Genomic DNA, 12,470 nt, shown 5'->3' on the forward strand with positions numbered 1-12,470 from the left:
AAAAGTCAAACTCATCTACCAAAATGTTTCCCATGAACCTAATCAGTGCTTTAACCCCAAGATTGAACCTAAAGGAGACCACATGCGCAAATGCAACATAAACAAAGGATGCTCTTTTGCCTAAGTGGCCATCACAACTAAACGGGTGAACCTGAACAGAAACCGATCCACTAATGTCGTAACTCCACGAAAACCAAGTTCTGACCCTAAAAGAAGTCATTTAAAGTTGTGGGGTTCAAAAACTTTGTCCCTGCAAAGCACTTGAGGACCCACAAGTATGAGGTCTTCCTGTTTTCAGACACCAGAAGGTGAGTTTAATGAACGTACGCACACACACACACACACACACACACACACACACACACACACACACACACACACACACACACACACACACACACACACACACTGAGTGCTCAGTAAATGAGGCGGAGGCCTTCTGTGGTGAAATATCTGATGTTTTTAATGGGACTCTGTGGAATGTCAGCTGCTTTCTAAATTGCTTCGTTGTTGTTTTGGAGGGTTAGAGAAGACAAAGGTCTGATTCCATCAACAAACACTCTGAGGTTCATTAAGGACATTCAGAAAAACATTCAGGGCTTTCTCTTGTTCCCAATTAGCTCTTTTTTACTGCGGGAACTTACAAACACGTGACCCGGTGGCCCTGAGAGGTCAACGCTCTGCATGGAAGACGTATAAAACAAGACGGAACAAAAGCACATGGCATATTAAAAGTGTATTTATGCAGGACAAAGGCTTCACGCTGCACAGTGCAGACTGGATTTACATGAAGAATCTTGTTTCCTCGACAAAAAAATCCTCCCACAAATGACCACATTTTTTAAAGATCATCACATTGATAATCATTGATTATTGACAGAATGATCGCGGACCATGGAAGCTCTTTTACTCTGGTGTGTTTGTTGGAAGTGAACTCAGCTTCTGGGTCATCCTGGGGTGGTGACTGCCCCTTTAAGAGATCCAGGAAGTGCAGGGGGGAGCAGGGGGTGGGGCTTCCTAGTTCAGGGGTGGTGCTTTTTTAAGGAAACAGGTGTGTGTGTGTGTGTGTGTGTGTGTGTGTGTGTGTGTGTGTGTGTGTGTGTGTGTGTGTGTGTGTGTGTGTGTGTGTGTGTGTGTGTGTGAACAGGGATGATGTCATTCTGTGCCTGAGTCACCTGGGAGACAGCCGGTAGCAGCGTGGACAGAGAAAGATAGAAGAGGAGGAAGAGGAGGCAACAAGCTGCTGTCATCCCTCCTCTGTCCTCTTCCTGATGAGACATTCATGTGAAGGAGTCCCAGCAGAGGAGATGATGAAGCAGATGAAAGGAGGAGGATTCATCGGGGTACTGCAGTTTGTAGTAAGTAGGAGGGATGATGAGGGAATGTATGAATGAATGAATGAGAGAGAGAGAGAGAGAGAGAGAGACTGTGTGTAGTGTTACCACACTCCATTTAAAATCCTGCTTATTTTATATTCTATCTTATCTACAGAACTTAATATGTGGCTTCGTGCTGTGGAGTTGAAATATTCATCTCAATAAAGTGTTTGATTTTGGTCGACAGGCTTTTTTTAAAATATATTTTTGTCATTTGAATGACCCATTGTAACAAACACTGGGAGGAAAACTGTTCAGTTTCACTCAACCCGAACTGCCACACTGCAGAATGCACGTGCGCTGCTGCGTCGACCGCCAGCTACAACTCAGACTGTTAAATTAATCAATGTGTTACTTCTGCATTGAATGACACAAGAGACGCTGACTTGTTTTCGTGGGCCGTCGGTTCCGTCGACTAAAAGTCGCCGACATTTGCAGGAAATAAGATTTGTAGGGAAAAAAAAGTTCATGGGACGGCTCTAATCCACACCAGTTTTATGGTTTCTGATAAGAGCACTCTCTTCAACAAAAAAAAAAGCAAACATTAGGTTCTCTTCACCACGAATACAACAGAAGAAGAAATAAGCGGCTGCTTGCTTATTCTTTCCTCTTCTATGTTTTTCGGTGTTTGATGCCTGCAGTGACCTCTGTGGTCCGGTCAAACCACTTGTCTGCAATCGCTGTGGTATTTACTTGTGTCGTAGAACAAAAGGTAAAAATATGCAAAGCGTCTGTGAGCCAAAGACCTCATTTTAAGCACTGAACCAAAAACTATTGACTCTGACACTCAAAAAATCTTGTCTGGATGTTCATTTCTGCTGATTTATTTCCAGATTTTGTTCGATTTCTGATAGTTGATGATCAAGAGCTACATAAGAGAATGAGAGGTCGTGCTTTTTTGCAAAAATTAGCGATAATTCATGTACTTTGTGTCACCTGTAATTGTATTAAATCATCCATCCATCCATTTTCTACTGCTTGGCCAGTTAAGGGTCACGGGGGGGGGGGGGGGGGGGTGTGGAGCCTATCCCAGCAGCTTTCAGGTGAGAGGCAGGGTTCACCCTGGACGAGTCACCAGTCCATCACAGGGCCAACACATAGAGACAGACAACCATTGGCTCTCCCAGCCACTCCTACGGTCAATCTAGAGTCTGGATTAACCTGGTCCCCTCTTGATGTCTTTGGACTGTGGAGGAAGCTGGAGTACCAGAGAGAACCCAGCAGGAACAGGGAGAACATGGAGACTCACCCAGAAAGACCCTGTGCTCCAGCCGGGGCTCAAACCCAGAGCCCTCTTGCTGGGAGGCGACAGTGCTGACCACTGCTCCACCGTGCCGCCTTGTATTAAATCAATACATGTGAATGTGGCTCCTATTATCTGTATATTTCATCTTCTTCTGGTCTCGTCCTGCTAATTCGGCCACTGCCAATGTTACAATCTGCCAAACGTTTGTGCTACATCTGCACATCGCTGCCAGAAAACTCAAACATTCACGGCTGCATCCGAACAAAGTCGTGTTTCCTGGAATTTAAATTGACAGTTGAATCTTTGGAAACATCAGACATGTTGGAAGATTTCAGTTGCGCCGAGAGGAGGCAGAGAAAGAGCGGAGGAGGACAGGACTATAATTTCTGCAGCTGTGCTTTGGTTTTGTGGTCCGCTTGGCTTCGAGTCTATGTCACTCCCTGCTGCTGTCACCACTCAGTCCATGTTTGGGATTTCAGCAGAAGTGGACTAAATGCCTGCACTGAAGTTAAACTACTGAGCTTTAATCAAAGACTTCACCTGAGTGCATCTGAAACGTTAAAAACAAAACTAAAAGTATAAAATTGCTTGTATGTTACAGTGCAGTTCACTGAAACCCTTTCAAACTAGGAAGATCCCACAAGGAAAGTTGATACTTTGTGTTTTTATAGCTTTGGGTTTTGATAAATGGTGCAATTTTGGCTATTTTTTGGAGAAAGTATGCCTTTCAAACCTGCCAGCGGGTTTTGGGTTTTACGGTTGAAGATAATACTTCAGTCAAGTAACAGTGAAGTATTTGTTCTCATCTCAAGTATTTCAATCACTTTAAATTCGAATCGGCACCGAAAGTTCCTTCTTCGCTCTGTTTTTCAGGATGATTCATGGCTTGTAAATTTCCTCCATCCTGCTTCTTGTTGCTCTAATCTTCAAGCTCTATAATCTGCTCCTCAAGCTCCGACCAAAACGAAACATTCCAACATACGTTACATCTTTTTACTGAACACATGTGGGAACAAAAATGCAAAAAAGGCAGAATAGTCATTTCAGCAGCAGCAGGATACAAAATCTCCATCTGCTTCTTCCTGATTAGCCGTTTTAAGCTGATTTTTATCCCAAAATAGACTCATATCAGCTTAAATAAACACAAACAAAACTAGAAGAGACTGGGAAATATAAGCTGGAATTAAAAAATACGTCAGGAGTGTTTAAGTGGAGTTGAAGGTGTCAGTGTGTGGGACAGATAAACCTGTGACTAACACACTGCAGCAAGGGACTCATGCATGGCATTTGAGGAGTGTGTGGATGGTTGTGCTATCTCTGTGAGGACAAATTAGAGGTTGAATTCACTCATTTAGAGAAAGTGTTGTTGGTCCATTGTAGTTGGTCCTTGTGTGTGTCCTCATATTTGTTGTGAGGACACATGTATGTTCCCAGCAGTATGGGGACTGAGTTTTTGTCCCGGGAATTTCTGTAAATTAATGTTTAGTCCCTGCAAGTGACAGAATGAACCATGTGTGGGTTCTTCTATCTTTGTGTGGATGAATGTCCATTGGAACCGTCCTTGAGAGACGCATTGACCCGCCTTCACTACCTCAGAGGGCTGTTTGAATGTTATTTCAGAGTGGATGTGATAATTTAGTCTGTGTTGAATGGGTTTGACGCCGTTGTTGTGTGGCAATTTTGATCTCGGATGACTTCAAAGGGCGGTTTTGGGGGCGTGAACATGGTTTTATGGTTCAACTTAGCGCTGGGTTTTTAGTTTCACTTCAGTTTTAGACGTTTAAGTTGTGATATTTTTACAGAACACGTTACATCAAGTGAGTGTCCTCACCTATATAGCTGTTCAAAAGTGTGTGTGTGTGTGTGTTTGTCCTACAACTGCTTTCAAATCCACTTCCTGCATGACATCATTGCTGTTCCCCCGCATTACACCTGTAATGTTTACTCTTCCAGTCATATGATGATTGCACACACACACACACACACACACACACACACACACACACACACACACACACACACACACACACACTCACACACGTTTGTTTTGTGTTCAGTTGGTTCAGCCTGCTGTATGAAAGTCTCCGGGTCAGTGACAGACACGTCCAGAGGCGTCACATTTTTTTGTTTGTCTTGTTAGTCAGCATTAAGAGTTGGAGCACCTGCAAGAATTCTGTCTTCACACAGTCAAGGTCAAACTTATTTTGGTAATTTTTTTCAACAAACCGCACTTGTAGGACGTTATTATCTTAAATGCAGGTCTGCAGATACACACACACACGCACACACACGCACGCACGCACACACACATTTACTGCACCTGCAAACAGCAAACGCACGTCCAGAATCACTGCCAAGGTTTGCAAAGAAGCACAATCGAGTCTGACCTCTCGTCACATTCGACTGTTCTTTCATTTCTGGGGATTCCAGAGTCTCGGTGCTGCGACTGAAAAAGACTCGGCCTCCGGAACGTCCCGACAATATCGTGGGATCATCAAAAGTCCTAAATCAGTGGATCTAATGTGGGGATGAATGTTGTGTATGAAGGCTCAGGGCGAAGGCATGAAGGGCTTTCAACACAAAGAGCAGAATTTTGAAAGGAATGCAATAATGAGTGAGGAGCCAGAGCAAAGAAACCAGGACAGGAATAATATTACCTTCTTTATGTTTGCGTAGGAGTCTGATCGCTGCCTCCGTCTGCCAGTCAGAAACGTTGAGCAGAGCCTTGGTTGATGGTAAAATACGGGCAGTGATTCTGGAGGAGTCTGGTGTGAGTGGATGGTGGTTTGAGAGACTGGCAGTGGCGTCGGAGTTTGAACGGAGTTGTGAAAGCGTATCATCCCTCCACATCGTTCATTCCACAGTGGGTGTGTATCACCCGCGCAGTAACGTGGTGGGAGTGCAGTCCTTCAAAACGTACAATCCTTCAGCGAGCATTGTTTCACTGCACAAAATTATGGGGAAACGGTGAATTTACAGCCTCTACATTTACACCATGTTAGAAAAAGGCGGAATTCTTGTGTTTGTCCAGCTGAAACAGGACTTTCAAAATCCAGCGTGAGTCCGACTAATTCAAGTCTGCTGCTCGACGGTTTCGCCGCTGGTTGATTTGTTTTGGGATGCGACACAGAAGGTCGGCACCAGTTCTGAGGTCCTGGAGGCTGGTACATGATTCTGTCCCACTTCTTCTGTTGACATTGACAGCAGACTGTAATTGAACGGCCTCCAGTTCACTCGATGATACAAAGGAGGACAACTTTTTTTTTCCCCCAGGAACGGTGGACCCCCCGTTAACCCCCCCTCCTGTGGCTGATGCTAATGACGTGACCTCGTAGCAGTTTGCACCAACATTCAAGCCCTCATTTTCTTCCAATAATAATAATAATAATAATCCTAATTTTATTTCTATCGCGCTTTACATCAAACAAATGATCTCAAAGTAGATAAAAGCATTAAAAAAGAGAAAAAAACGGATCTAAGGGACAAATCAGACGATAGTATCAGACAAATTCCACTGCTGCCGAGTACCTGTTGCTCACCTGTTGAGCCATGAAAAAAGGATCTTCTCATAAATGCAAGATGCACCTTTTTTTAATGTTTGTTATTCATTTCCTACTTCCCTTTGTTCAGTTAAATGCTGGTGACTTGACTTGGATTGTGATCAATATCAATTGTGCAGGCTGCATGGGAACGTGGGATTTTTAGGACACATGGCATTGACATGTGCGTTGCCATTAAATTTCAGTGTGCGAACGTGCCAGTAATGAGCAGGAAGCTGCTGCAGACTCATTACATTTAAAACACAGCAGCTTTTTTTTTTTTTGTGTGTGTGTGTGTGTGTCCGCGATGTGAACGAGAGACGAGTCTTTGCTCTCACTCCACTAAACCTTTTGTTCATCATAACAAACACTAAATCACAGCCAGCGGGACACAGAGGGACAGGAGGCATCAAAGACAAGAGTGGTGAGGATGGAAGTGACTCACTGTTTGAAAACAGCGCTGACTGCTCATCACAGTCCGTTACACAACTCCGGCATCTCCCCAGAAACCCCCCCCCCACACACACACACACACAGTCTGCAGTTTATTATAGTAAAACACACTGAAACTGAGACGATAACTGCCTCAGACTCAACAAAGATGAATAATTATGTGTCGAAAATAAGATGTGGAAGTTCTGAATTTACAGGACCCGAGCTGGGAATTTTATCCTCTCAGTCTAAAATCCGGCCGATGCATTCAGATGATGAAGTTGAAACGTTATAGGAGGTGAATCATGACTAGAATGAAGAAAAAAAATAAATCTCCACTGAATTTGCATCACTTAGCCCCCCCCCCCCCCAAAAAAAATAGTTGTCTTTCAAAACGGAGTACTGGGAAAAATAACCCAATCTTACTTTAACTATGTGATATTTCCTAAAAAAAAACAAAAAACAAACAAACAAACAGAACAACAACTTTATTCTACTTGTTGCATTTTAAATGATGCCCAAAAAAATAAAGTTTTGCAATAATCGGGACCTTTTAAAGAAAAACAACAACAACAACAACATGAGAATCCACAACTCAGCGGAGACAAACGGACACGCGGCAACATTTCGGTGAGAAGTTGTCATAAAATCTGTAAAACATTTCAAGGCGGTCGAGTTTATAGAGGTTGTAAAACTGTGTGAAAAGGATTTCCCCAGTATTGGTAACATTTATGCTTTTATTCATTGACTCCCAGTTTTGTTTTGATTTTTTTCAGTCTTTTGAAAATCAATGAAAAATTATTGAAAAAGATTCACGGCATGAATGTTCAACGATATATACTTAGACAGAAAATGTTGCTCGGGTCGAAACAAAAAACAACTGTTGAACTACTTTTTGTTTTTGTTTTTTTTAAACGCATTTCATGGAAGTCCAGTCTCCGCAGCAACTGCCAGCACAGAGAGAAGAAGAAGGAGCTCTTTTGTTCAGGGACATTTTAAACAGTGAGGCTCGGCGCAGACGGCAGTTAAGGGCTGAGGGGTCAAAGGTCACAGCACAAGGACAACAGTGTTTAGTGGGGGCACGGACACTGATGCAAAGCACCAATTAGAGCAAATATGAACATGTTATGCGAATATTAGCAAATTTATTACTGGTGGTTAATGATGTGAGCGAGTGATTGGACAGATGAAGACGACGTCAAGTGGATGTGTTGCAGAGGGAAGTTTGTCTCACCGGAACACCGGCCGTCTTTCTGTCTGCCTACAATCATTTGGAGACATTTATTCCAGGCGAATGCTACTTTACATTCCACCGTCTTATCGTACTTCCCTGAAACGGAGGCCTCTGGGGTTTTTGTTGACTTTTGACCATAACTTCGTGTTTTCTCAAACCTGGTGCCTCGGTGTGAAGCCCCTCAAATATCCACCGGAGCTGGACAAACATGCCATTTGTACCACTGGAATCCTCAAAAAAAAGAAAGAAAACAAAGCGTCAAACATCCTGACGCACCACCTTAAACACGTCCGGCCCGCTGGTAGAATCACCTTGTTAGGTTAGCTCTAGTTTAAGGTTTCGCTGTGTTCCGGTGACGGTGACGCCGAGGTTAATCCGGTTTAAAACCCTGTGACGTACGGAAGGAAACGCGTTAAGAATTAGTTCGGTAAATGTCGCCGCTCATCTCGTGAGCGCCGGGTCCACCGTTCATCTGACAGTCACCAGATATCCTTTCCTCTTTTCTTTCTCTTTCAGACCAACGGCTCATTGCAGTTCGCTTTTGCCGCTTTGGAGATTAAATCTGTTTTAAAACTCGCACGTTAACAACAGAGCGGTAAACACCGTCCAAGGATCGACGCCGCTCGTTCGTATCCAGCACCGAGCCTCTTGAGTCTCTCTCTCCGCGCGCTTTGTTCACGCTCCCGTAAATCTCTCGCTTCGCCCTGATGAATATCACCTGTTGTTAGCCAACTAAATGGCTCACGGTCAAAATGTGGTTGAAAAAACAAAATCAAAAGATGTGTTTATTGAAATAACATAAACCACGATGAGCTGTTTGGGTGGAGTGCTGATATGAACCACAGCTCAGCCCTCAAACATTCCACTGGTGGAAACTGGTTTCCATTAATCACGGCTGAGCTGCCAGCAGCGGCTGACTTATTATCATTTATATCACTCATTCTCTACCGAAGCACATTTCTCTCATCGCGTTGGAGGATTCAGGCTGGTTTCTCCTCTGACTTTTCTTCCCGCACCACCAGCAGATTGACTTTGGTTCAGAATTGTTCCTCAGAGGATGATTTAAAAATAAAAATTTTTTACCTCTGCCACTGCGATCACTGGTTCGTTAGCCGTAGTTTTAGCAGGATGCCTCAAAAACGAAACGAATGACTTTTGCTACAGTTTTGTGGGAAGCTTGGCGACGAAGCAGGGAACAAGAGGTCACTTCTGGAGGGGATTTGGATGTCGATCCTGTCCTGGGAAACGGCTGAAAGACCAACGTTCCAGCCACCTGATGTCATCTTACTGAATTCTGGATCTGGGATCTGGAAAACCTGTTTTCAGTACGATAGTCAGCATCTCTAAGAAACAAACAAACAACTTTGCTCGTGTCGGGAAACATCACAACTTGATGAAAGCGTCACGAGTTCACTTCCAAAACCAGAATCAGTCATGATGAGCGTTCGAAACCTCGAGCAGGACGAACAGTCGCGTTCCCAAGCCAGCTCCGTATGGCAACAAGCTGATGACGTATGAATAAGTCAGAGCAAAAGATTTATCTTATTGATTCAGTAAATGATGAATGAACGAATAACTGATCAAACAGTCGGAGATTTATTCAAATGAACCGCTGGTTCTGAGTGTCCCGCAGCTCGTTGTCCTGGGGTTTGTGTTGCGGGCTGCAGCGAGCTGCCGCGCATCGATCCTGACATGTCCTCCTGTGTTTCTGAGCTGATCAATACTCTGATCAATGTGCTTGCGCACACTCTGCTGCCTCCTGCTCAGTGAGCTCACAGGTTTATCTACGGGGAGTGTTTATTTCAGAGCCCTGTCTTATGTAACGATGCATTTATTAATATTTATAAAACATTTTATGTATAAAAATACCAAAGTTTTCACACTCTTGCACGTCAGCCAACATACATGCTACCAATTTATCCCTGAAATGATTCAAACCGTCCAAATCTTCCTTTTTAACGATACTTCCATCCATAAAGAATTTTTAAACAATTTATTACCCACGGATAAAAACATTCTAATTATCATTTACTTGTTTTTAAATGCGTCTCATAGGTCACTCAGCTGAGTTTTTACACTTGATTTCACTGATGTTGGGTGCTGCCAATCAATTTTTTTACTGTAATTAGCCGATTTAGAAGTAAAATCAGGTTTCATTTATACTTTTGCCCTGTTTACTATAGACTACATCGTATAAGCTCCTTCGAAGTACAAGTGTGAGTGCTGGAGGCGCTTGTAACAAGGCGTTACCGCTGTCACGGTGTCACGAGTCAGGTTAGCGCGCTGACTGCTCGTTTGGCAGGTTAATCATTTCTAATTTTAGCGTAGAAAACAATGATTTTAATAACACTTGCTCATGACGCAGAAGCAAGAAAAAGAGGACACACACACACACACACACACACACACAAAAAAGTGATACAAAGTAAAAGCCGGTGTAGGAGAGGTTCCGAACTTAAATGGGCCTGTAGAAATACCTCGCCATCGAGAGCTTGGCGAAGAAAAACCGGGAATGAAAAAGAATACACAGAAGCAACTAATGAACAGCAAGGAGAGGCATAGCAAAAGTTATGAAATGTAAGTGTGTGTGTCTGTGTGCGTGTGTCTGTGTGAATTAATGATCAGACTGCGGCACAACTTGATCCTTTATGCTACTTTCTGCTGGTAACTTTGCGAATGTCAATTGCGAGGTGAAGCCGCTGTAACTGAGCGTGTGCAGAGGTCCTCGCCAGCAATGTGTCCTCTGACCGAGGGGCCGTTCTTGTGAATCTCCCCAGTCAGAAACTCAAGATTCCCATTCGTCCGACATCACCTGAACATGGCCGCATTCACAGTAGGCCTCGTTACAACTGACCCTAGTCTCCCCTACACACTTCCATGTCGCTCAGGAAGCTTTTGTCCCACTCCAGACCGCTGGTGGTTGTAAATGTGAAACAACTGACTCATGCATCTTTGTTTTTATTTTCATGTATTTATTGTGTTGATGAAAAGATTAATAGCACGTCTGGTTGCAGCTGATTGGTTCACGTTAATCACGCCTTCCCCCCCGCCCCGCGCGTCAATAACGCTGGTGTAGTATCGTCATCGTGGAGTCGAACGGGGGATGTAAATAAACACGCAGAGCATCCAAACAACCTCACGTGTCCACGCAGGCGCACGCGCTCGTGCGCTCGTGCTGCAGGTAGTAGCCCCTCCCCCTCCTCTCTCTCTCTCTCTCCCTCTCTCTCTCTCTCTCTCTCTCTCTCTCTCTCTCTCTCCGCCGCTTCAAACACAATAACCGCTGGTTCTCTCCCGGAGCTGCGGACCGGCGGGCTCCAGGCGGCGAAGATACCCGCTCTCCCCTCCGGTTTACCGTCTCAGGTGAGCTGCTTCCTGCGTCCCCGGCCGGCCGCTCTCACGTCTGCGGTTCCGCTTTGGTTGAAATTTGAAGGCGGCAGCCGTTACGCTCATTCACAGGCGTTAGCTAGTGGAGTACTACTACGTCGTCGGCACCGGGTACGAACACGCTCGGTAACGACGTAAATATGCAGCCCGGCGGTGTTGTTTCAGGAGCTGAAATAGGTGAGAGGATAGCGGGTCAGAGCAGACGAGCCGGGCTGTTTCAGCCTCATTGTTCTCCTTGAAGTTTGCTGGAAGTGATGTAATGGAGCCCCGGTGTAAAGCGTGAGCTTTGAGCCGAACTCCCTTTAAAAAAAAAAAAAAAAACCCTAAACAACAACAACAACAACAAAAACGTCCCTTTCAACGCAACTTTGCGCATTTGAGCTCGTTCATGTGCTATTACCTGGCAACGTGGGGTTCCGTGCGGCAAACGTTTATAAACCCACTCGCACATTTCTCCCGGTGGAATCCGGATGGTCACGCTGTGGCTCCGACTGTGAGTCGGGAGACGGCGTGACGAGGACAACGCATTTTTAAAAGTGGAGCTGCATTTCTATAAATTACCAGCTACGCAGAGGAGTTCTGTGTCGATTTGAAGTGTGTGTGTGTGTGTGTGTGTGTGGGGGGGGGGGGCTGCGGGTTTTTAAACACAACTGATTAATATTGTTTGCGGGGGGGGGGGGTATTTCTGTACCGAAGTAGTGTTCAAGTGTGAGGTCTCTGAGTGGAATTTCGTGCGGTGGTGTCAGGAGAACGATTCGGGAATCTGCCGCTGATGGAAGTGACTTGTAAAGCTGATCTCAATGACAACGCTGAGCACATTTTCCTCCCTGCACCCTCCACACCCGGCCACTTAAGATGGTTTCCATGTTGTCAGTGAGATCAGTTTTAACAACCTGTAGGACTTTGGACTGGAGGTGATGATGGATGACTTCTCGTGCAAGTTTTTTTTTGTTTGTTTTAGTTTGCTTGTTTCTTCCTCCTCCTCCTCCCGAGTGATGCTGCAGTTAAACCTGCAGTTATCAAGTGTGTGAAGTTGGGTCAGTGCAGCTGCTGCTGCTCCAACATTATTCAGCACTATTCATGAGACAATAATGTGTTGAAAGAGGAGGAGGAGGAAGAGCTCCTCCTCGTCTGGATGATTTAGTGTTTACTCACTTAACTGATGGAAGCCGCTGCTGTGGGAGAATAAGAAAAACGCGTTCACGAGAACAGGGGAGGGAATGATGGAGGGGAAGCAACTGAACATCTGAGATTGCATT

General features: G+C 44.7%; 1 protein-coding gene across 9 annotated transcripts in view; it reads left to right on the forward strand.

Moving 5' to 3' along the window:
• The first annotated feature begins 1,139 nt into the window (after positions 1-1,139).
• Positions 1,140-12,470, forward strand: part of usp54a (ubiquitin specific peptidase 54a) — a 44,721-nt gene continuing 33,390 nt past the window's right edge. For 8 of the 9 annotated variants that reach the window (XM_086181529.1, XM_086181531.1, XM_086181532.1 and 5 more), the window contains exon 1: positions 10,934-11,187. The gene's annotated coding sequence lies outside the window, so the exon portion shown is untranslated. Of the gene's footprint in view, positions 1,359-10,933; positions 11,188-12,470 lie in introns of those variants that run through there. The other variant, XM_086181530.1, reaches the window with a different exon arrangement.

This window comes from Aulostomus chinensis, chromosome 16 (genome assembly GCF_037954235.1).
Source record: "Aulostomus chinensis isolate RoL2024-O1b breed Wild chromosome 16, RoL_Achi_v1.0, whole genome shotgun sequence".
NCBI classification, from domain to species: Eukaryota; Metazoa; Chordata; class Actinopteri; order Syngnathiformes; family Aulostomidae; genus Aulostomus; species Aulostomus chinensis.